The 26,155-nt window shown below is 41.9% G+C and overlaps 1 protein-coding gene across 1 annotated transcript in view; it reads right to left on the reverse strand.

Moving 5' to 3' along the window:
• Window positions 1-26,155, reverse strand: part of ATP10B (ATPase phospholipid transporting 10B (putative)) — a 360,931-nt gene that overhangs the window by 216,026 nt on the left and 118,750 nt on the right. The window contains exon 3 of the mRNA XM_073802772.1: window positions 16,386-16,449. The gene's annotated coding sequence lies outside the window, so the exon portion shown is untranslated. The remainder of the gene's footprint in view (window positions 1-16,385; window positions 16,450-26,155) is intronic.

A 26,155-nucleotide genomic window follows, 5' to 3' on the forward strand; every position in this document is an offset into this window, starting at 1 on the left:
CGAGACCCCACTCTGAACATCTCCTGTCACATTTACCTCTGTCTCCGTGTCAGATGTGCACTTCCTGGAGCACCTGGTAGACAGACGCTCATTAGATGAGGTTGGAGTGGTACACGGCACATTTGTTTAACAGAGGAGGCATGATGATAATTTAAATCCTTGGCAAATTTCATTGTCTTTATAAATCAAATTCCTTCCCTTGAGCCCCACCTCTCTTTCCTCTCCCTCAAAAGGTTTCCAAGACTGCTTGGTTGCCAAACTCCTCTTCTAACTGACAGTATTGGTTATGGAGATTGACAGAAGAGGTGACGTGTGCATTACAGAAGGAAAAGCTCAGAGTACCTGGAATTGAGACCGGGGCCCACATTTCACCATGGTGGCACATTCTACAAGGCTCACACAAATGCTCTATTAAATTAAATGACTGCAGACTCCATCTGCACTAGTAATCTCCAGATATGCTGAACTCTTTTCTAGCCAATAGCCTGCAGGTGTGCAAATAAGCACTCACAGTCCATACCAGATGTCAGGGCCTAATTAAAATATAGAATGAAAGTGCTCTTCCCTAGGTACTGAGCAGTCAGTACCTCAGAGCTTCTTGGGAAAGAAAGTGGCAAAGGCAGAAAATTTAATTCCAGTTGTTGAAGTAAATAGCTGCAAGAAATTCACCTCCTGAGAGCCACTTAGCAAGGAGTAGAAAGTCAAAAAGCAGCACTGAAACCGTCTCATTCTCATGTTCAACAGCGTTTTCAGGTGGTTACCATAATATAATTAGCATGGTTATTTTTAGACCAAGGAGAGACACTCAGAGTTAAGGATCCCAACCTGACTTTCAAATCCTGGAGTCACAGTGCCCTGATTAGGAACGTGTTTCTACAGTTGACAATTTTGCCCTAGTGGGCGGCCATATAGTGTGGATTCTGAGAGGGTTTCTAAAGTCTTAAGAGAAAAGAAAGCTGAAGAGCTGTCAATCACCTAAACAACATACAAAGAAAAGTGATGAGGTAACTCTATTTTAAAACCCATAGGAGCCCAAACATGGAGTTTCAAGAAAGGTTTATAATCACTTAAGAATTTACCAAATCCTTTCCCCCCCCCCCCCACTTTCCTAAAGTTCCCTGTCTCTCTCTTACTCTCTCTCTCTGGATGCCAATTTGCCAGTCACTCTTCCTCTGTATTTTTATCTTTCTTCTTACTCTCCCCGCTCCCCACCCCCTTCCCATTGCCTCTATTTTTGGTTGTGATGCAAAAAAAAAAAAATGTGGGCCTTAGAATTAGAAAGATCTGAGTATGAGTTCTAGCCCTTGACTATTTTAATTTTGTTGTAACTAAATATGACTTTTTCTATTCCCTAGGCATATTTTAAACATCAGATAAATTCAATTTCAAGGCATTTTCTCAAAAAACAAAACAAAGTTGTTTAAAATCTGGGTAGCTCTCAATTTACTTCCTCAGGGACCTCAGTGGGCACTGTCTTTCATTGAGACAGGGACTTTCACATCCTCACTGCTCAACATGCATCTCAAGGGATGCACGTGGCAATTTTGCTCAGTGCGCTTTTAACAGTTATGCACTTATTTTAACATGAGCTTAGGAAAAAAGTGAAATAAGCACATCAAAACCATGACCTCAAGGATAAGAAATAAAGTTGATTTACAGGAATATAGGGTATACAGGTAGGACAAATAGATGGCATGCTTTTAGGGCAAAAAATATGAAGGAGGTGCTTGAATAAATGCAGTTTTAGAAGCAGAGTTATTACCATAGGGTCCATATTTACATGCTTGCCATATATTGGATGGATGCCATAGGCTAGGTCCACACTTATGTTGTGACCATTTTCTATCCTTTATTATTATCCATGATCTATCCTTTTTGTTACTACTCTAGATCTAAAGTTATTGAGGCTCTGAGCAGTTAAAAATTCACCCAAGCAGATAGTGCTGGGATTGAATCATGGCGCTGGCCTCAGTTCTGGAGCCACACACCTTCAGTTACAACACAACGCCTTGGAAGCACGTGCAATGCCTGCACCTGGTCAGCTTGCAAGAAATGACAGCTGTTCATCAGCATAATCGTTTATGTAAAACAGATCCTTAAACTCTCATATCAGCCCTGCGAGGTAAGTATTCATCTCTTTCTTTTACAGGTGATCAAATAGGCATAAAAAGGTTAAGTGACAGCCAGTATTGAGGAATATTTGGGATTATTTGAGAGAATCTAATAATACATTACCATTAGCATCTTTAACCCTCATTCCTGCTAAGTGCCGGCCAAGGGGCTTGGGTGTCCCACATATGGGGTGTGATTATAAAACAATGAGAATAATCTTTAAAGAATTATTTTTACAAGCTGCACGTTAAAAGGAAGTCACTCTCGTTATTTTATAGTCCCATCTTATTTTGATTTAAGCCAGAGTTGATGAGAAAATGTATCTGTGGTAGGAAGAATTATACGATGGCCCCCAAGAGACCTGGTCCCAGGTCTACACATGCCTTCGTCCATCCAATCAAATACTATCCTAGGGACTGTGGAGAAAAGGCTCGGCAGTTATAATTCAGGTCCCAAAGCAGCTGATCTTAAGACAGATTATCCTGGGCGTCTGACTAATAAGATGAGCCCCTCAAAGGGACTGGGCTCCTCCTGGCAAAAGAAATTCAAGGCGTGAGAGGGATTTGATGAGGAGAGATTTTTCACTGCTGGCTTTGAAGTTGGATAGAAGGGGGGCACAAGGCAAGGAATGTATGTGACCACTAGGAGTTCCGACAGTTTACAAGGAAATGGGGAACCACAATGCTACAACTGCAAGGAACTGAATTTAGCCAACAATATGAATAAGTTTGGATGTAGATTCTTTCCCAGAGTCTCTGGAAAGGAACACAGCCCAACTGATGCCTCGACTTCAGCCTTGGAAGACCCTGAGGAGAGAACCCAGCCAGGCGAATCCAGGTAAGTCACTCTTGCCTGGACTTCTGACCTAGAGAAACTGTGACATAATAAATGCGTACTGTTTTAAGCTAAGCTTCTGGGAATATGTTACATAGCAATTAAAACAAAACAAAACTAATTCTGTAACTAAAGCCTTAAATGGTAGCCGTATTCTATAAATATAATATTATTATATATATAAACGCACACAACTGAATCATCCACTGTATTTTCTACTCTTAGATTTGGGTAAATTTTACAGCTTATAAAGACTAAATCCACGGTCTAACAGTAATTACAACAATATCTAACATTCATTGAACAATTATGACATGTTCATTGTGCTAAGTGCTTTTTATGCATTAAATCATTTAATCTGTACAATCTTAGGAAGTAGGCACATTATGAATCCATATCCAACTGAGGAGATTGGAACTAAGAAAAATATCAAGGGCAACATAAATTCTATCATTTAAAGGAAAAGTCATTATTATTATTATTATTTATTTTTGCGGTACGCGGGCCTCTCACTGTTGTGGCCTCTCCCGTTGCGGAGCACAGGCTCTGGACGCGCAGGCTCAGTGGCCATGGCTCACGGGCCCAGCCGCTCCGCGGCATGTGGGATCTTCCCAGACCGGGGCACGAACCCGTGCCCCTGCATCGGCAGGCGGACTCTCAACAACTGCGCCACCAGGGAAGCCCGGAAAAGTCATTATTAACAGTTATGGCATTAAAAACAAATTTTGCTTGCATTAGTAAAGGTAGGAATATTCCATCTTTCTTTTTTGTTTGCCTTTATGCTCATCTCAGACCTGTGATACCCCTCCCCATGTTCACAATGATGATCCTCATCCTTACAATGATGATAAATAAATCCTCACCAAAAATATAGCACATCTTATCTAGCAGTGTATAAGAGAAATAATACATCATGATGAAGTGGGGTTTATCAGAAGAATACGTCTGGCTCAACATCAATATAATTCATTATATTAACAGAGTGAAGAAGAAAAATGATATGATCATCTCAATAGATACGGAAAAAAGGAGCATAATATCTATTCAAAAATAAACACTCTCAACAAACTAGGAATAGAAGGAAAATCTCTTAACCTTTAAAGGATGTCTAAAAAACATACAACTCTTATCATAGCTGATGAAAGACGGAATGCTTTTCCTTTAAGAGCAAGAACAAAGCAAGGATGTCTTCTCTCACCACTGCTATTCAACGTCTTACTGAAAGTCTTGGGCATTGCAATAAGGCAAGGAAAAAAAATAAAAGACATATAGATGAGGGATTGGGAATTATGAGATAAAACTACACACCTGTCAGGAAGGCTAAAATTTAAAGATCAGTCATACCGAATCTGGGTGAAGATATGGAGGAACTGGAAATCTCCAGGGAATGTGAGAATGTTAAAATGATATCAGCCCTTTGGAAAACAGTTTGTCAGTTTCTTTAAAAAGTTAAACTTACACACCTATAATATGATCCAGACATTCCATTCCTAGTTATTTGTCTTTACAAAAAGGAAAGAAAAAATATATATGCTCTTACAAAGATTTATATACAAATGAGCAGCTATATTTGTAATAACCCAAAACTAGGCACAATGGTGAAGGGATAAACTATAAAGGCATGTATACCCATACAATGGAAAATTCTCAGCAATAAAAAGAGAACTATTCATATATGTAACAAAATGGATACAATTAAAATGATCATACTGAGTGAAAGAAGTCAGACCAAGAAATAACAGAAGTACAGTGGGTTGGGGAGGAGTGAGAAGAAACTTCTGGAGACTATGGATATGTTTGTTATTTTGATTGTGGTACAGTTTCACTGGTCTATAAATATGTCAAAATTTATCAAATTGTGCATTTTAAATAAGTTCAGTTTATGGTATAGCAATTATAACTTAATAAAGCTATCTTTAAAAAATACAAACCATGAAGCAAGGATAAATAAGAATAAAGGACAATCAGGAGTTTTACACTCTTAAGACTGCTCACTAAGTTTTCTCAATACTTGGCACATGGTCAACTCTCTGGAAAAAGTAGGTCTTCTCAATATTATCCTCAGGCTATGTGGGCAATACATGTTGCCCCCTACAGGTTTGCATGCCAGGTTTGCTTCTGATTGGCTCATTTCCTGCTGCGCACAAGGTCTATCATCCAGGAAGCCACCTGGCAGTGGTGTGTGTGGGATGGAGCGCAGATGCCTGGGGCTGTGACCTTGTGTCCTAAAAAGCCAACCCTCCCCGAGGGAAGTCAGTGATGCTTTAACACTCAGATCCTCAAATATCCCTGGGTTTGTGGTTCTGACTGAAATACACAGTGAACCCTCAGGAAAAAAATCAGTTGATGGCTCTAAACTGTTGCTAGCACATCAGCAACCAGGACCTCATGGACCGCACTTGAGACGATCAACCACGAAACCCGTCTTGTTCTTAATTTTGTTGCACTGATTTGGCGAGAAGGTCATTAGACTAGAAATCAGAAAAACCGAGGGTGTTTGTTGTTGTTTTTGTTGTGGTTATTATTATTAGCTAATTAGTTCCATGGTTCTGTGACCTTCAGTTTTCTTAGCCTCTCTGTGGCTTAGGTCAATGGCTCCCCAAGATGGTTCTAAGGACTCATGCTCATCTGGCTGCTTAAGAATCACTTGAGGAGCTTTGAAAACTACAGAGGCCTGGTCCCTATCCTCAGATTTTGAAAAATAGTCTTTGCTCATGGAAACACTGTATTTTTGTCCTAAACAGACTCTGTAATTACATATCAAAGGACCAGGGAGGTCTACGAAGTTAGAGTGTAAAAGCAGGCTGCGTGGGATAGAAATGTCTGTGGTCCAGCCATGTGCGTTTTTACATATTTCAAAAACACCTCACTTGATGCTGATGGGAACCTCTGGGGGAGGTAATTTCTGGAGTCATTTCCAGCTCTATTAGAATGGTACTTCTACAGCTTCCGAGATGGCCCACTTATTCAGCTAAATACCATATGTGCCATTTGTTAGGTTACATTAGTGCTTCTATCTTATAGCTGAGAAATTCTAGACTCAGAGCAGTTCATATTTTTCCAGTATCACATCACTAGAAAGTGGCACACCTCAGCCTCCAATCCCCTTCTGACTCTTGCCCACCTTGCTACAGTGTAGTGGCAAGTTCTGGCTGGGAGGGTTTCAGGGTGCCAGAAACATCTGCCTCTGTTCGAGCAAGCAATCACATGATGGGCAGTCAGACATGCTCATCCCATGCAGCCTGACCTCCCAGCTCCTTTGATGGTTAATTGCAGAATCCATTAGCAATGGATGCCGTTAGCAATGACGAAAGCTACCTTACAAAAACCCAGTATGATGGGTCTGAAGTCTCTCGGGCCATTTGCCATTGTAAAGACTCCTGTTAGTCTGTGGATCATCACAGATATCACTTTTTCTCTTGTTTATTCATATACAGACTCTCAATTCAGTGTTTTCCTCCGCAGGTAGGAAGACGCAGCAGACTTTCTTAAGGGCTTTAATTGAGAAGGATGTGTTCTTCCATTGTGGTTCCTTAGAAGCTTCACCAGCATAACCTCAGGAGGTGGACATACGAACTAAACAACACCGGTCTTCATTTTGGCCCCATGGGAAGAGCAAATCGAGGTCCCAGCCACTTAAGGCCAGCTAATCAGGACTGAGGGCTTCCGGGGTTGCACTGGCTGTGACCAGCGCCCCGTCTGCATCCCCACCTCTTCCCTGGAGGCACAGCTGAGGTCTTCGTGGCATCAGGAGCAGAGAGAGATCAGAGTTCTGGCTCCATTTCTTTCATCAAATTGCTGTGTGGCTTTATGCAGATCTCATAACCTGCCTGGATATTCAGAGTTTGCATATGTGTAAAACGAGTGAAAATACTGTGTACCCCTGCTGGAGCCGCAAGGCTCAAGGCTTCTTGGCTTCCTCGGCACTACTGGGCCATTCTTTCTGTTTTCCTGAGTATCCACCTTGGGAGGCAGGAGGGGGGTTGATCTATGAAGGACTAAGTGCTTTAGATTTCTTAATTCCAGGATGGGAACAAGAGTACAAATCTAGTATGTTTTGGCTGGGTGTTCTCTTTCGTAAGTGACGCAGTCCTGAGCTCAGGCTCCAGGCTGGTTTGGCTGTGTCTGAAGGGCAAGGCCTCTTTTTTTTTCCGCCTGGTTTTCACTCCTTGTCAAGAATCTTACAGTGCCTTAGAGGTGTGCAGACCCACCCTTGCTGGCTGGTAACTGTGAGCCGTGAATAAAGTGAGCAAATGGGGGAAAATCATGCTGGCGGCATTTTACTTATTACTGGCATCACTGGCTCCCTGAACCCACCAGGCGCGTGTGGAGACTCGGATGAATCTTCTGAATCAGGGAGGCAGAACTGAAGTTGGTTAGACTCCTCTGAACACAGCCCTCTCCACGATCTGCAGCAGCTCTGCGGAAATCAGCAGGCTGTGGCCGTGGTTATCATCCAGACTCCGGGGCTCTGCCCCTGCCCACGTCTCCTCAAGGCCACGCCTGTCTGCATCCGGCCAAGTCAAGCTCCATTCCCACGGGCTGAAGGGGGCCAGGATCTGCCACTGGCTGACCTAACAGATTTTCTCTTGATGCAGTGTCCTTGAAAATGCAACTAAATAGATTAGGAGAGCAGAGTCGGTTGAAGTCCCGCTGCCTGATTTTAATTAGACTGCACTTGATTTGTTTCATGGTTAAATATAAAAACATCTAGCACTTTTTATCCTCAGACGGTAACTACAGGAGCTCAGGGCACAAAAAAGGGGACACCCCTTACATGTGATTAGATGCGGGCTGCATCAGTAACATCGCTCTCAGTCCTAGCTCCAATCCCAGTCACAAGTCAGCTTGCCTCCTTGGAAATGATATGATGAACTGTGCTAGGATGCTGCCTGGGTTTCCATCCCAGCTCCACCATTTTTGAGCTACATGACCTTGACAAGGTGTTCTGCTTTCTGCAAGCCTCAGATTGCTAATTTGTAAAATGCTGATAATAATTGTATCTACCTTCCAGGGCTACTGAAGAGATTAAATGAGCACCCAATAGCACCCAATAAATACGAGCTACTTCAGTTACTGTCAAGAGTATCCTGGGGCACCTTTGCAAAGGCAGTGAGTGGGAGGTAGGTGGAGGAGCTCCACGGCATCCCATTAGATGGTCAGCTCCATGAGAACCAGCACCGTGTCTTGCTCCTTCGTTGCTCTAACCCCAGTGCTTGTAACATAGAAAGCACCCAATAAATATCTGAAGAATTAATGAGGCAGATGGACCTAAGTTTAAATCCCAGTTCTGCAACTTTCAGTCTTGAACAGGTTTTTTTACCTTCTCTGCTTCTGAGTTTGCACATTTATGAAATGAGGAGAAACGATCTTGCAGGGACAGCCAGCTGGTACTGTTTACTATGCACCAGGCACTGGGCTAAGTACTTTCCATGGGCTGCCTTGTTTGATCTTTCCAACAGCCCTTTCGAGGTAAGTGTGGTTACTGGTGTTTTTCATTTGTTTGTCTATTTGCTTTCACAGATGGTGTAACCGATGTTCAGAGTGGTCAAGAAATGTGCTGAGTGACACAGCTACTGAGTGATGGAGATGGGGGCCCAAACCACTTAGGCTGATGCCAGGTCCTGTACTGTCCATCACAATGCTTCATGTCTCGTATAGACTCCAGGATAAAATAGGGACTCAAATGCAGCTGCTGCTGCTTTTTTTTTTTTTTTTTTTTTTTTTGCAGTACGCGGGCCTCTCACTGTTGTGGCCTCTCCCGTTGCGGAGCGCACACTCCGGACGCGCAGGCTCAGCGGCCATGGCTCACGGGCACAGCCGCTCCGCGGCATGTGGGATCTTCCCAGACCAGGGCACGAACCCGTATCCCCTGCATCGGCAGGCGGACTCTCAACCACTGCGCCACCAGGGAAGCCCTGCTCTTGTTATTATTAAGGATTTTCCCTCCGTGACACTTGGTGGAAGGGAAGGATACAGTCAGCCTAGTCATCTGTATCCTTATAACAATTTGTCCACACGTGAAAATTCTTGCTCCGTCAGAACGCAGAGGCTGAGATTTCAGTGTGTGTGTCTGTCACCCGGGCCAGAATACTGATTTGAAAATCAATGCAAACATGTGTCTTCAGAAGGCATTTCAGTTGGGCGACTGTGAATAATTCCCATATGCAGCTGGCGAGGAGGGCAAGAGAAAGGGGAAGATTCCCACAGCTGGTGAATTCTGAGTGATCTGGCAAGATGGGGGTCAAACAAAATAAAGGCAGGTGCCTGAGCCTGACTTCTCCCCCCATATGTGATGGCAAATCACAAAGCTGGGGAAAGCCTGAGATGGATGACCTCAGAGGTCATCTAGACCTGCTAAGGAAAGAGGACCAGAGAGGCAGAAAGGATTAGAGCTACAGCAGCGATGGTGACAAAGGGTCGCTGATGAAGGGTCTGCTTGAACAACCCCTAAAGTGGGTATCTATGGTTTGTGCCTGGCTAGTATCCAATCCATTTTTTGGTGACAGTATTTCCCAGGGGAGTTCATCAACAAGGCATGACCACCAGTTTGACCTGTGAACTGGCCCCGAGCAATCAGACGCTCGTTACCCCTACCCCTGTCCTTGGAATGTGTGTTGTTCTTGCCTTCCTCCTGATAGAAGCTGTCCAAGGACACAGCCTTGAGATAATAATGTGCTGCTGAGATCATTTGGACTGTGCATGTACTTGAACCCAGATAAGGCCTCTATATAAACTCTTCAGATCTGGCAGGTGGGTGAGGAAATCCATTTGTTTTGTGACCACCCAAGACAAAGCTCATAAGTAAATTCCCTTGCTTATTTAAACAGCTACCTACCGATCTGGAGTCATCTGCCATTTTCTTCAATTTCTCCCTGCCCTCCACATATAGGGTTGTGACCCAGCAGTAGCTTGACTTGGGCAACCACCCACGCAGTCCAAGTGCACTGACCTCAGAACTGGTGCTCTCCTACCACACCGTCCTGCCACTGGGCAAGGCCACGCATATCTCCCTGGATAAATCCTGTAAGCTAGTCTGGAGCAGAGTTCTTATACTTGTTTCCCAGGACTGCACTGGGAAATCCAGAGATGGAAGGTGGAGCCTTAGTTTCTCTACTCTTCCAGGAAAGCCACATAAGACTTTTCTCTAAGCAGCACTGTGGGCTTATTCACTAAGGCACTAAGTACTGGAGCAAGGGGAGGACTGCAATTCAGAGAAATACATTGGAAGAATCTGGAAGGTGGTTATATGTCCCTGATATCCAACCTGGCTCAAACAATGACTTCATGGTTTTTAAGTGGTCAGAAAAAGCTATTAGACAGCAACATTAAAAGCCAAACGCTTTCCAAAGCAATTCTCTGAACACTGTATCTATCACAGCTTTGTTTATAAGAGCAAAAGATTGGAACCAACCTAAGTATCCATCTATAGGAGACTGATTACATAAATTTTGATTCATTCATACTACAAAATGTTACGTGCCCATTAAGAAGAAGAAGAAAGCATTGTGTGCACTAATGTAACACCATCTCCAAGAAACAATAAGTGAAAAAACACCAAGGTGTAGATCAGCGCGTATACTGTGAGGGTTACAAAAAAAACAAGGTGCATCCGTATTTGAATAGATAGAGACGCTTACTGGAAGGAAGCACTCACACAAAGTGGTTATTTAAGGAGAGGAGAGCAGAGAAGTTGAGTGAAGGCTCTGCAGAAACCTTAATTTTTGCTCAATATCCAAAATGCATTAAACATGTTTTTTACTGTGTGCATGAATTTAAAATAAACATAATTTGTATGCCATAATAAATAGGTCTTTATAAAATTTAGAGGCTCACTTGGAAACTGCATCTGAATTTTTCTCTATCCTTCAAACTTGATTAGGAGGCAGATTTAAAGGCATTTATTTTCTCCCCTGCAGTGAAGCCCCAGGGCTCCGAGGCTGGGAGAAGGCTGCTCCAATTCTGCAATATCCTTCCTTAAGTGACTTGATGACACCAAGTGAGAGGAAGCAGTTGTTCAAACTCCTCATTCACTATTCTCCATAACACTCATCATGGCTAGAGGAGGAGGCTGACAGCCAGTTTCTCCCTGTTTTTGGTGGTTGAGCAGCAGAAGCTTTCAACTGTATCTCCAGTCAGCCCACTGGATGTCCATTAGGGAGCCAGGGATCACAGGATGCTGCAGCCGGAAGGGGGTTAGCTCGGTAGTCTCCAACGCGGGAGAGACCCCAGGGGAAGGCAAGACAACCCACTGTAGTGTGGATAAAAGAATTTCTATTCATAATCACTTTCTGAAGTAAGCTTAACTCATATTTACTTACAGATTAAGATGCACTTTATAAACACATACGCATATAGTGAAGGTGTATTCTGAAAGTGTTTGCTAACAGAGGTTCACGGTCAAAATATTTTGAGACCACTCTGTAGTGTAATTCTAGAGATAGCAAAGGGCACAGTGACAAGGACATCAGTTTTAAAGCCAATGGACCTTGGTCAAAATCCCAGCTCTGTCCGTTATTAGCTATGTCCTCTGAATAAATGACTGCCTTTCTATGCCTGCTTCCTCACTTGTAAAAATGGGATAATAATAGTACCTATCTTAAGAGGTCATGGTGAATATTAAATGCAATAAACTATGTATGGCAGCCTGATTGTAGGGTGGCTCTGAATGATTCCCACCTTCTAGTATTCATGCCCTGTGTAATCCCCTTCCCTTGAGTGGACATAATGACTTACATTTAATGAATACAATAGGCAAAGGTGATTGGACAACACTTCCATAACTAGGTGCAAAAGACTGTGACTTCCCTCTTGCTGTCATGCTCTCTCACTCTTCTTGCATCTTTGCCCTGTGGAGTGGGCAATCTGTCAAGGAACTGCGGGCAGTCTCTGGACAATGGCTGGTGAGGAACTGAGACCCTAGTGCAACAGTTCTCAAAGAACGCAATGCTACCACGTGAGCTGGTCAGTGGATCCTTCCCCATTCAAGCCTTTGAGTAAGACTGCAGCTCAGGCCGATACCTTTATTGTGTCCCTGTGGGAAACCCTGAGACAGAGAACCCAGGAAATCTGCTCAAAGACTCCTGATGCAGAAACTGTGAGATAATAAACATTATTCTTTTAAGCAATTACATTTTGGGGTAATTTTTTACTTAGCAGTAGATAACTAAGACAGCATGTGAGTAGCTTGACAATGTATGACATACAAAGATTTAGTAAATTTTGGTAGGGAACATTATATGGCTGATGTATGGCTTTATCCCACACCCACAGCAGACATCACAAAATATTTTTTCCTGGTGACCCCAGATATAGCCTCAGAATCCTTCTTAACACAGATCTCCAGGAAGCTATCAATTGCTCAGATGAAACTTTTGGCCAACTCTGATCTGATTAATACTTCTTACCTCTTTATGCTTCCTCTTATGTAATATTCCTTTAATGGAAACCCAAGTCTTTCTTTCATCATGAGAGAGATGACTAAAAATTATCAGAACGACTCTATGAACATACATAAAATATAAAATGGCTGGCATCATATGTTGTCCCAAGAATAGATTTTTCCTGAGGGAAGGGTTGAAGAGAAGCTGATAGTGCCTGAAATCTTAAAAGAACAGAGGAGTTAAGCTCAGAAGGAGGACCTAGGAGCACCAAAGTTCACCTTATCCTATCTCTCATTTTTGCCATGATTTGGTCTTATTGTAGGGCTGCCATTTTGAAAAAACGAGAGAATAGAGGGCAAATTGTTTTGAAAAATAATGAAATGTTCTGAGGGGTAAATAATTGTTTTTAAATATAGAAAGTGTCCTTCAAATGATTATGAAAGTTTGTTTTTCTGCCTCACTTGATAATAGTATGACCTATGGAAATAATGCACTTTTAATAATACTCTGCTTCACATGTGCTTCATTTTGTGGGTTAAAACACATTCATTTTGTGGGAGAAGGTATCAGGGAGAATGACTACAAAAAATTGTCTTTTAGATCTGTTATGTGCACACCAAAGTACATGAGGGTCTTGAGAAAATGTATATTATTACTCACTAGGTCTGGGGTGGAACCTGGGATTCTGCATTTCTAAGAAGTGACCAGGTGATGCTAATTCTGTTGGTCTCCAAACTTCACTGTGAACAGCCAAAGAGCAATCTCTCTTCCTCCTTGGAGATAGTTGAAGGATTTCTAGACATGGTTTTCCATTAAAGGAGTATTATACATGAGGAAGAATGAAGAGATAAGAAGTATTGACAAGATCAGAGTTGCCCAATATGTTTCATCTGAGCAACTGATAGCTTCCTGGAGAACTGATTTTGATACTCTAAGCCCAGGAGCCAATGGAGTTGTCAGTTGGCGATGGGTGTAGGGTGTCTCTGTTCAGCTAGCTCTTTTGCTGGGCACACAGACATTAAGTGACTTAGGGAACGGGAAAACCACCCTTGCTGCTCTGGGAAGGATGACAAAAATTCAAGAAACTTAGATAAAGCCTTGAATGACATGAAACATTTTTGAAAATAGAAAAAGCAAATAAATATCATTTATGGAAAGAGAAAAAAATCTCATCTTTCTTGTGTGTTTTGGAGCAAATCAAACTGGTACAACATTACAGAACCCGTTCATTTTGCAATGGGATAGAATTTCATATAAAGTCACATCTCTAAGTCCATCATTTCTTTGGTTTTCATAAACTCACCGAACGACATCTTGTTTAGGGAAAGAAAGGTAAAAATAAATCAAATGCCGGTCGTAAAAACAGGTTGACCCCTGAGGTCATTTAGTACAAGCTGCCCCTTATACAATACTTCCTGAGGCAGAACTGTCTTTTGCCCTAAGATCCTGGAGTACCACCTGGAGCTGTATAGTGTTTCCATTGTTTTGGGACGTAGATTATAATAAACAAGTGAGAGTAAGAGCTGGGTGAGATGATTAAGAAGAGCATAGATTCTCTAGACACTTCACTCTTTAGGAACTTCCTTCTTTCCATCATGAAGTATTTTCTATATAATTTTTTTCACTCTTTCACCCCAAAATTACATCCACACAGCAATGTAAATATGTTGGGTATTTGGTATGTATTTGTAGACAACAAAAGAAAACCAGACCTGGCTCCTACCCATAGGGAGTTTACAGTCTATACAAAGGACAGACAGACCATTACTCAAGTAAACACAAAAATAAATATAATCGCCTATAATAACAGTAATTCCCTTACTGTTCTGTAGTAGGACAAGATAAAAATGTGGCGTTTAGCAAAGTTCACATTTGATGCAATTTGTCCCCATTTTCTTCTTCCTGTCATTTAACCTCTCCCTCATGCAGGAACCCAAAGCACAGGCATATCCAGAGCCCCCCAAGGGCCCACGCTCTGCTGGCACATGGCTGTGTCGAGATTCTAGTCTTTTATGGCTCTGGCCTTACAAAGCCGTGGGTCTCTCACTGACCCAGTGATCACCCTTCTAGAATCTTGACCAAAGACATAACCATAAGTGTGGAGAAAAATCTCTGTGCACATGAATATTTGGTATAGTTTAAAACAGTAAAAATATTAACTAGTAATGACAGATATCTTTTAATTGAGGATTGAGTAAATAACTTACCTTTTATTCCTGAAATGCAATATTAATCAACGGTAAAAAATGATGTGTATACACACATACACGATGCAATGGAAAGATGTCTATAATGTATTGTTGAGCTTAAAAAGCGGGTCATAGAATAGCTTGTATAAAAGTAACTCATTTATGTAACATTGTGTGTATGTGTGTTGTGTGTGTAAATGTAATACTCATCTCCATTACATATAAATATACACACACATATATATATAATTTTTACTGTAGGTCCAGGGGCACTTTTCTCTATGCATAAACACATTGGTATCCTGTGTCTCAGTCATCACTGGTGCTAAGGGATAACCTTAAATTGAGGTGTATAAGAATAGCTTAATATTCCGTCTTGGCCAGGTAGCATATTTGTATTGCAGCTGAGAACTTCAAGGCCCAAGACAGGGACTGGTGTGGACATTGTAGGCAGATCAATAAGAGAGTTGGGGGCAAGAAAGTCTTTCTGCACCTCTTCAATCATTTCCCATAAATATTAAAATTTAAGATCACACACAGCTCACAGGTGACTCAAAACCCAATGAAGACATCTGAGGGAATGTTATCTTCCTATGGCTGTACAGAGCAATTGCCTAGACATGAATGATGGTAGTCAACGCACAGAATAATGAATTTGAGAGCCAATTTAATAGGATGAACTCCTATTGGTAATTTTCAGGCATCAACTCAAATTCTTTAGCTAAAAAAAATTGGGTTTTAGCTTTATTTTTTCTGTTGAGTTCTTTTAGGCAGGTGGAAGGTTTTATTAAGCACACAGTATCTATAGAGTTGTGCACACCTCTGTGAGATCCCAGACAAATTAAAAAGTCAAGTTAGCAATGCATATTTAATACTGCTTTGTAGTTTTTTTTTTTTAAGTTGGCAGCGATGTTTACTCTTTGAGGGGGAGTTTATAATTATGCAAATTGGAGAAACAGTCTGCATATGATACAATGATAATGTCTTGGGTTTTATATCCAGAGTCAAAAGTATTCCTAAATATTTCTTCAATTTTATGCACGACTTGGGGGAAGGTTTGCCAAGGCTGGGGGCCTGCTTTTTCTTCAGTGATGGAGTATATGATGCCTTGGAACTTAGGTACCTGTACCAGTTTTCATCTGAAATGTGCACAGTATCACCTTATAGCCTTTACAATAAACATTCATCCTTCCTTTCTCCTTTTAAACAAGACTTCAATTTTGTTCAGATATTCACTTTCCTCTATGTGACCACGTGCTTCAGAGGATGTGGATCCCATCCCTAGCCCCAAGAAGAGATTAATGATTGGTCTAAGCCAGGCATGGTGGTCACATCTTGCTTTGCCAGGGATTGATTTAAGCAAGGATATGTGACACAGTTCTGGCCAATGAATGTGAGTGAAAGCCTGCTGGAGGACTTCTGGAAAAGCTGATAAAAAAATAAATGAAAGAGACGGTCCACTGAAGATGTTAGAACCCCGATCATGGTGACATTTTTGAACTATTCAATTCACCAACTATGGACCTCTCCTACTTTATTTTTTTCCTATCCTACTTTAGGACGTCTTGTTATGCTAGCTAATAATCTTTTTCTTATTACTTAAGCCGTCTTGAGTCTGTGTTTCCTGTTACTTGTAGCCAAGAATATATCTTAAGTGATCTGCACCTTGAGAGTTCCTATGTTGCTCTGGGGAACATATATATAATAGAGAAAAGTAAAGCCATATACCTGGCATCTGATTCACTAATGAGGCCAGTGGATATTTGTTTAAACTGGTTGGAGGAAGGAATGGTAGTTTAATAAATCTCATCTGGGTACCAGAAAGGAGTTCATATTCTATAACAAACAAATAGGAAAAACTACTCACTATTCACACTCCTGCTTTCACTGAAACAAGTATCACCGGTCCTGATCCTCCCGTCAAAGCAAGCCTGCAAGATGCAGGAGAGAAAATCAATATAAAACACACAATCTCATTTTGGCATCATCCAGTCATCAAGTATTTTGCCCTTTTCTCTCCTACGGGATGACTCCAGCTTTAAACTTCATGGATCAGGCTGGACATTTTCCCAGGAAGTTGTTTCAGGAGGAACAGTTTATTCCTACCAGAGAGGAATAAACTGTTATCCTCCGGGTGCACGTCCTGTTTCCATAAACTCTAGTTAAATGCCTAATTGCTCTGAGAAATGCGTATTGGTCCAGCCACCCAGTGCATTCCATCTTCTATGCCACATTCACTGGTTCAGGGGTGGGCATAGGCCCCAATTCAGGCCAATTCATGTCAGTCCTGACACTTGTGTTGAAAATGTAGGGGAAGAGAAGCTCTCTTTCTATTGCACTTAGGATGGTGAGGATGCACACCTGAAGCTGCTGGCAGCCAACGTGGGAAATCACAGCTGCAGTTTTGAGTAAGAGGTACCAAGCCTTGATGTTATTTGGGCACTAGCATCTAGCTATGATCGAAATGCTTGAACTTTCCAGTTGCGTGAACCAATACATAATCCTTTTTTGCTTAAGCCAGTTGGGTTTTCTGTCTCTTCCAGTCGAAAATCCTCACTAAAACAGAGAAGGAGGGCAGGTATCCTAAATCTCCCTTTACAAGGTATGAAATGGAGGCTCAGAGAAAGGTTAGGGTGGGAGGTCCAAGACCTCCGCTCAAGGGCTCCTGCCATGCTAGTCTGCCGCCTACTCATTCAGCGATTCATTGCAGCAAAGTGGAAGGGATCAACACACCCACTGCTATCTTAACTGACTTCAAATATTTCTGGTTTAGAGAAAATGAAGGAGTCTTCCACTGGATTACCAAGGGAGATTATCTACATGACTTTCGCAAAGTAAAGATTGTTACACGTGTGCACACACACCCACACCTACACTACAAAAGGCCACAGTAGGTGCCTTAGATTTGCACAGAAGATCATCTCCCCCCAAGGATCTGCCCAGGCTGCAGGGTGGCTCTGGTGGAAGCCCTCTTTCCCCAGGTGACAGCTGCCCTAAGTCTACGGATCTTCTCTGCTGCCTGTCTCGTCGTCCTGACCCTGTCATCTCCGTGCCCTTGTGTCTGCTGGTCTGCGACTGGACTGATCACAAGCAAACTCTCCACCCAGTTGACTGACTTGCCCAGTGACTGGTCCACTTACAGTGAGTCACTAAACAGAGGTCACAAAGGAAGGCTACAACCCAAATCCTGCTCCTTTCTGTGTTCTAACTTTTCTTTTTAAAGAAAAGCTACATTTAAAGCTACATTTAAAGATTGAGCTACATTTAAAGATTGAAAAATTTTACATAACAACTTAGATTTTATGCTTCACTTGAAAAAAATCAAAAGGACTGTCAACACTACATGTACCCCCACACAGTGACATGGACTGAATCCAAGTGCCTGAGTCCTTTAGACATATTTTCTTTCTTCACTGTATTATCCGTCTGGCTTTTTTCTTTTATTTTCTCTTTTTTTACTCATTTCTGCCACCTGCCTGGCTGCTATGAACTCATGCATTTTCAACCCCTGTCTTGACTTTCCTACACCTATTGGCACTAACCCAACTGAGATGCCACCTTGCCCTCCAGTGGCTGTGTCTGGAAGTAGCCTGTTTCTAGCCAGGTTCCCACCCTAGGCTCCAGTCTCTCCAGGAACAAAAGCACAGTGGCAGCAGTGTGTGATTTTATTTTGTTTCCTTGGATTTTTGTGTATCCTTGGATTTGGACCTTCCAAATCCTCTGCCAAAAATAGGAGTCATTTATTTAAATCAGAAAAAAAGATTTATAAATACTCTTGTAAAACGAAGCTGCCTTGTGTCTTGTAGGGGACAGGGATTTAAGGGAGGCTGTGTGGTGTAATCAGCTAGGCACCCGATGAGAAGTCTGAAGATTTTGTCATTCTGTGACCTTTTGTGAATGATTTCCTTCTCTCTACCTCAGTTTCTTCATCTATCAATAAAGGAAGTTGAGCTAGATCAGAAGTTTTAAGCTGGTGGCCCACAAGCCGTATCAAGCCAATAGATGGTATTTTCTTCTTTTATTAATTATATGCCAACAGCTAAAAAGAAGAATATCTCAAGTAAGAATCCAGATAATGCAGATGACAGACTTCTCAGAACTATCTAGCAATGATCAACAACGGGCCAGCATCCCTGAATGACCACGATGGTTAGATGGGGGCTCTGAGCTCACCCCAATCCTCACCTACTTCCCAGTGGGCATATACACACACACCCTCACCCCCTGATCTGTTCGTTTATGTCCCTGTCTGCCCTCATAGGCATCTGCTCTTGCCACCTTTCATTGAGATGACCTCTCGGGACCCATCAGCCCCAATTCTGTGAGTGGAGATTAGTGATCTAAGAGTCAGAGATGACTCAGAGAAAAGAAAAAATGTTCTGAGCAGACACCATGCTGCAGCATTCCAGCAAACCTTAATGGGTCACCTCCTCCCACTTGGCCCAGAGTTGAAACAGCAAGACGCCCAAGCCTTTGTCATCCCACTACATGGTTAATCCTGAAAGGGCAACAGCCGGGTTTTGAAAGTAGCAGAAATATTCTTCCGTTGGGGTTGCTGGCTGATTCTCTAAGTAATTTGCAATTCAAGTGCCTCTTTGTTTTGTATGAAAATTTGCTGCTATTTGGAAAGTGGGGAAGAGCTAAATTGCATCCTGCTGGTTTTACTTTGACTATATCAAAAAAGAAACTGTTAATCTGGTTCCATAATTAACTTTCCTGTTCTAAAACGGCCCTGGGATAGAGTTCAGAGAGTGGCTGTCAACTCCCTGCTTCTCTTCTCAACAATGTCTTTCAACAGGACACCCTGAAAGAAGAATGAATCCAGGTGGGCATTGGTCTCGATTTTCACTTTTTCTGATTTTTCTTTCCTTTTATCCCCATCCAACCAACATTTAGTGAGCCCTTACTGTAGGTAAGGCACTGGGCTGACCTGGCTGAGTATGAAGATACATAAATTCCTGTGGAGCTGCCAGCTGTAAGTTAATTTTCCTTCCATCCATCCATCCATCCATCCATCTATCCATCCATCTATCCATCCAAGTGTTTTAGGTTTCTATGTTATATGCCAGACACTGTGCACAACATGCTAGAGAGACAAGATCATTGATACAAGCAAAGGCATGTAGGCTGGAGATTAAGTTTGACGATCAAGGGGAGACCACTTTGGTCTGAGCAGAGGGCTCAGACTAACATTAAGAACTAATACTCATTGACTACTGAGAACTATACTATGCAGTTTTTATCTATGACCTCAATGAGACCTCACAAAGTAGTAATTGTTTCGCTACATGCTACAGACAGGAAACAGACTCAGGTAAATTCCCAGGGAACACACTGGTGGGATAAAGAGCAGAGGTGGGACCAGGATCCATGTGTGACTTCAGAGCATAAGCTTTTAAGTACGAAACTGCACTGCCCAGTGGGAAAATGACTAAAGATGGACTTGGATTCCCACCAATTACTCATTCAAGTGATCAGTAACGCATTAATTCACTGATTCATGGAAATACATATTTGTTAGTACTCTGTGCAGAAGAGTACTCTGAAAGCTGGGACTAAAGAAAGCATGACAGACAAGGTCCTTGTCCTCCTGGAGTTTACATTCCAGTGACCTCACACTGAAGTTCTCCAAATTGCACAAACTGCACGTTCCCCAAATTGCACAAGGCAGAAAGTACAAAGATCAAGCCATAATGGTTCTTTAAGGAGAACACTACCAATCAGGTGACCTTTCTTTCCCCAGCTCCACTTAGATAATTTGGATGTTACCCCATCTCCACATTTTCTTTGAGGGGCATTTGTTCCCTCTTTTCTTTTCTCTTCTTGCCTTAGGTTTGTTACAACCATTTTCCAATCGTATCCTCAAATCTAACCTGAAAGAATCTGTAAAGAACTTGCTCTTTGCAACTCGCTGAACAGACCTAAATTCTTTCCCACAGTCGCTCGGGCTCTTTCAGGTTCTGGCTTTGAGGAAAGGTAGACACAGACCTAGTTTTACTCCTGGTCCCAACCCCACACCTACCTGAGAAAACTCCCAGCATTCACCAAATTTGGCCTGTAACCTGGCCCTACAAACATGGATGTTTGTATCAAGTTAATGTATCATCCCAAATTCTTCTTGAGATCAGGCAGAGACACTGCATTATTCCTGAGAATTAGAGGAGGACGGGACTCCTGACTGTGTCAAGGCTATAATGGACCTCAAGCATCCAGGACAAATTGCCCCTTGGGTCATTATACCAGTAAATGAGGAGGACAGCTGAAACAAGATCTCAAATGGACGGGAGAAGGAGGGTGGTGAGGTAACTTCATATCCTCTGAATGTGGTAGATAGAATAATACCCTCCTAAAGATGTTCATGCCCTAATCCCTGGAATCTATGAATATATTACATTACATGGCAAAAGGAACTTTGCAGATGGAATTAAGGTTACAGACCTTAAGATAGAGAGACTATCCTGGATCATCTGGGTGGGCCCAATGTAATCACATGGATCTGTAAAGGTAGAAAAGGAAGGCAAAAGGGTTGACCAGAGATATGCAATGATGCAAGGAGAGGTAGATGAGATTTGAAATGTAGAGACTTGATCCACTGTTGCTGATGGATGGTGGGTCATGAGCCAAGGAATGTGGGCAGCCTCTAAAAGCTGGGCATAGTCCTTAGCTGAAAGCTAGCAAAGAAATGGGGGTCCTCAGTCCTACAACTGCAAGAACTCAATTCAGCCAACAACCTGAATTAGAAAGGAGATGGATTTTCCCTTACAATCTCCAGAAAGGAATACAGCTCTGCTGTCACATTGAATTTATCCTAGCGAGACCCATGTTGAACTTCTGACTTAGAGAACTGCAAGATAAATATAGCTCTGTTGCTTTACGTCTCTAAGTTTGTGGTAATGTGTTATGGTAGTAAAAGGAAACTAATAAGCTGACTTTTGGTTTAACCGCCCATCCGTTGTTAAGTTTAATATAGCACCAGGTGGGGTTTGAAAGCTAGTTAGGACTTGGTGTGCCTGAATGTAGCATACAACCCCAAATAACAATGGCTTAAACACCTAACGTCTTCTTTTTGCTTTAAAGAAGTCTGGGGGTAGGCAGCCCAGGGCTTCCCACTAAGGTGCTTCTATAGAGTCATCAGAAAAGTGGGCAGATTCCAACTTCCTGTTCTGCTATTACCAGGGTTGGTTCTCATTCTTCTGATGCGACCTGACTACCAGAGCTCTAGCCGTCACATCTGAATTCCAGACGGCAGGCTGGAGGAAGTGTGAAGGAAAGCTATGTCTTTGAGAACACTTTTCAGCAGTTGCATACAATGCTCCACTCATATATCCTTGGTCAAAACTTGGTCACATGATCACATATAACTCTAAAGAAGTGTGAGGCAGACAATATGCTCAACTAAAAGTTAGAACTGTCATTAAGGAGACAGGAGAGAATGGATTTGGAGTGAGAAACAACAATATCTGTCTTCATTTTTTTTTTTTTTTTGGTGATTGGTGGATGGTTCTCAAAAGGCTCCAGCTACGCAAATGACTCTGGCTGGGATGCCAGCTCTTCCCTCCACACTGACTATAGGCCCTTCTTTCCTTCTTCTCAGTCCTGTTTCCTAACTTTAATTTCCAGTCTGCACTACTCTTATCCAATCTTAAAGGTCCATTTCAAATGTTACCTTCTCTAAGAATTTTTCCTAAGTTCCACTCAGATGGAAATAATTGTCACACTCCACGTAATGTGAGAGTTATTGCTATATGTGAGAGTCTCTTGCCTTCGGAATGAAGGCCATCGTCTTATTCACAGTTGAAAGTCTCAAACACAGCATGAACTCAATATACACACGACACAGCAGAGACTGCTAGCTTGTCCTCCAGGATCCATAGTCCTCTTTTCCTATTAGAAATAGCCACCCTCCCTGGCCCTAAGTGTTGTCTGTGTACATTGTCATCCAACTAGATAGTTCAGGGCTGTGTCTCCCTTGGGGTTATGTGTGACCATGTGACTACGTCAGGACCAATGGAGTATGAATTGGAGTGATATTTGCAGATTCTGGGTCATCTCCATAAAGACAAATCTACTTGCCAGGACTCTTCCTCCTACCCTCTTCGTGTTGGCTGGAAAACAGTACAGCAGTTTCCTTGGAACCAGAGATGGAAGCCACGTGTAGAGGATGGCAGAACCGAACGGCCAGCCTGTGACTCACAGTGACCACGTGGAGCTGCCTACCTGCCCTAGCCTGCTCGCCTACTTTTAAGCTGGGAGGGATACACAAACTTGCTCTTCTAAGCTGCTGTATTTGGTTTTCATGACAGCAGTTTATCTGTGCATTAGCTCGTGCCCATGATGAATAGAACTGGTCTCTCTCCCTATGGACAGCAGTCTGGCTTCCTTTCCACTTGTCTTGTAGCAGGAGGCTGACACTTAGCATAAAATAATGAGACCTAAAGTACTGAACGTACTTATGCCAAGCCTTAAAAGCAGCCAGGTGTACTTGATAGGAGGTGTGAGCCCGGCTCTCTCATTCTGGTTAGCTAGGAGAACTAAGTGAATAGGTTCGAGCCTAGCATTTTATTATTTCTGCTGGAGTCGCTCTGGAAAATATCTTTAATCAGAAGTTTGTCCAGAGGTTCCTAAATAATGTTTTGCACTGACATTCACTGCTGATTCATTCTTCTCAAACCCATCATTTTAGAAAATTGTCTTTTGCTGCCTAAGTGTTTCTTGCCATTTGAAGAAATGTACAAAGTCCCATTTTTCGCCATACCCCTTTAAGAGCCTATTTAGACAATTCCGCTGAGCCTTCATTTTCTAGCTGACTATTAACAACAAACTGCCTTATATTTGTACGTTGTTTAAAACTTTTTGAAACACTTTCACAATAATAATAGCATTTAATCATCAGGGAAGCCTGGTACGTTATGTAGCCTAAGTATTAGTATTCCCACTCCCTAGATCAACAGTCCTCAACAATGGTGCGGTATAAAAGTAATATTTAGTTATCCATTGCGAAGTTTGTTATAATGAAAATCATGGGGTTTTTTTTTCAAATAATAAAATGTCATTCTTTTAAAGTCACCATGTAAACACAATAGACAGTTTTGAGGAGTTAATGTGTCCTAGGAACAGTCTTCAGCATGGGGAACATAGTGGTGAGCAAAACAGACAATATCCCTGTTCCTGAGAATCTGATGGGCAGTTGATGAGTCAAGATGGTGAACGTCTATTGTCTCATGTATATTGCATCATCCCCTTCCTCTGGCCAACTGTTCCCCTGCTGCTCCAACCATGTGATTCTCGTTTTTAAAAATTTTTATTGGGGAACCATGTGATTCTGATGGGGTTGTTGACCATAGAAGGAGGCAACAGATCCAGGCCTGCATTTCTGATTACTGTGTTCCTTTGGCCACAGTGATTGGTTCAAGAGAAGTCACATGATCCAAACCTAAGCCAATCGAAGTCTTTTCTGGGATTTACAATTTAGGAAACAGGAAGAGAGAGAGGCTTTTCTTTGATTTGTCATTACTGGGCTGGGATGATGTAATCTTGGAGCCAACTTTGGCAGTATTTTTTGCCACATGGAGGACACCTCTTGCAACAGAGAAGTAGAACCAAGAAAAACAGGTGATGAGGAAGTGGAGAGGCAGGCATTGAGGGAGAGGCAGTCACAACAATTTGGAAGGAGACTGATTCATTGGAACAGATACTACAACAATGACTAGTAGGTGCTCATTACTTGTTTTTGAAATGGCAAATGGAAAAGAGAGGTGAACGTTACTTTTGAGCCCCTTTGTCTGGACGTTCCTATCACCTAGTACAGTGTATTGAGTAGAAAAGATACACAGGACATATTTCTTAAATGAATGAATGAATAAATGAATGAATGGCACTATATTGACTATGACTTTGGCTAAGAGGAAAGGCATTTAAGATTGAAAAATTTCCCACCATCTTATTTTATCATAATGTTCATCCATTTTCTCAAAGTATTGTGAAGCAGAGGACTTAGAAAAAGAGCTTAGATATCAGGCAGGCCTAGCTTTGATTTCTGGCTTCAGCAGCAACCAGCTGTGTGATGTTGAAAAATAATGACTACCCCCTCATAGGGGTTTTTGATGAGGATATAATGAGGTAAGAGTAAAGCTTTAATAAGAGCAGCTGATAGGAGGGATAAATTGGGAGATTGGGATTGACATATACACACTATTATATATAAAATAGATAATAATAAGGACCTACTGTAAAGCACAGGGAACTCTACTCAGTACTCTGTAATGACCTATATAGGAAAATAATCTAAAAAAGAGTAGATATATGTATATGTATAACTGATTCACTTTGCTGTACACCTGAAACTAATACAACATTGTAAATCAACTATACTCTAATAAAAAGATTTTTAAAAAGGATAAAAAAATAAATAAAATATAGTAATATTTTAAAAAAGAAATTACAAATAGAATACTAGGTTTCTAATTAAGTTCACTCAAAAGATAAATTTTAAATGCACTATGGAATTAAACACAAAAATAAAATCATTTACCAAAAAATGAGAAGCCACTGACATATAGTCAAAAGCTCTAATGCTACCTACACTCATTAAACCAGTTTTTATTGAGTGAGTGTCTTTATATGCCAGGACTGTCTTAGTCCTGGGGATACAGGAGGATGAGACAGATGGGGACCTTATCCTCAAGGAGATTCTGTTTGAGTGGAGGGAGGTGGTAACAAAATTAAAAACAAATAAATGATTAAGTCATTTGAGGAAGTAGTACAGGTCATGGATAATAAGGTAGGGATAGAGATGAACACAGCCTCTTCTACACTGGGTGGTCAGAGAAGACTTCTAAGGGAAGATGACATTTGAGCTAAGATCTGCATCCAAAAAGGAGCCAGCCATATGAAGACAGAGGAAAGAGTGCTCCAGACAGAGGGAACAGCAAGAGCAAAGGCCCTGAGGTCAGAATGAGCCTAGTGTATTTAAGAAATTTAAAGAAGGCTGTGTGGTGGGCTATAAAGAATGATGGAGACCATGGTGGGAAGAGAGGTCAGGGAGGGGTCCTTAATTTCCCAGCCATTTAGACTGACTTGTACTATGGGGCAGGCTCTATGTTGGGAACCAGGGATACAAGCATGAAAAGGCAACAGCTCACTCAAGGAGTTCTCAATCTATCTAATCTCAACAAATATTAAGGGACGTTTCAGATGAACTGAATTTTGTAGAGCCACCTTTTGACTATCTTATACCTGCTGGCATCTGTGTCTTTACCATTATAACTGGGTTGGAAGTAAGGGATAGTTCTGTGTCAGGCTTTCTTCATGAAGCAAGCAGGAGGCAGTTAAATAGTAAACGTGAATTTGCCCACAGGACAGAATTCAGTGTATTTCATGTAATTACACCTCATCAAGGACAAATCCCATCTCTGTGAACCCATGCAATGTTCTGGAGGAGAGGAAGTGACGGTTACACTCATCAGAACCCCAAGTGGCGAGTTAAACTCTATTCTTGTGAAGGACTGCACTACAAGTCATGCCCAAGCACTTTCCACACTGTCCACATTTCTGATTTCTCTATGTTAAGTCATTTGTATGTATTGCTATGTTTTATTCATTAGCACTTTGAGGGTCTAGAGGGCTCGGAGCAGCAGA

Source organism: Tursiops truncatus, chromosome 3 (assembly GCF_011762595.2).
Source record: "Tursiops truncatus isolate mTurTru1 chromosome 3, mTurTru1.mat.Y, whole genome shotgun sequence".
Classification (NCBI taxonomy): Eukaryota; Metazoa; Chordata; class Mammalia; order Artiodactyla; family Delphinidae; genus Tursiops; species Tursiops truncatus.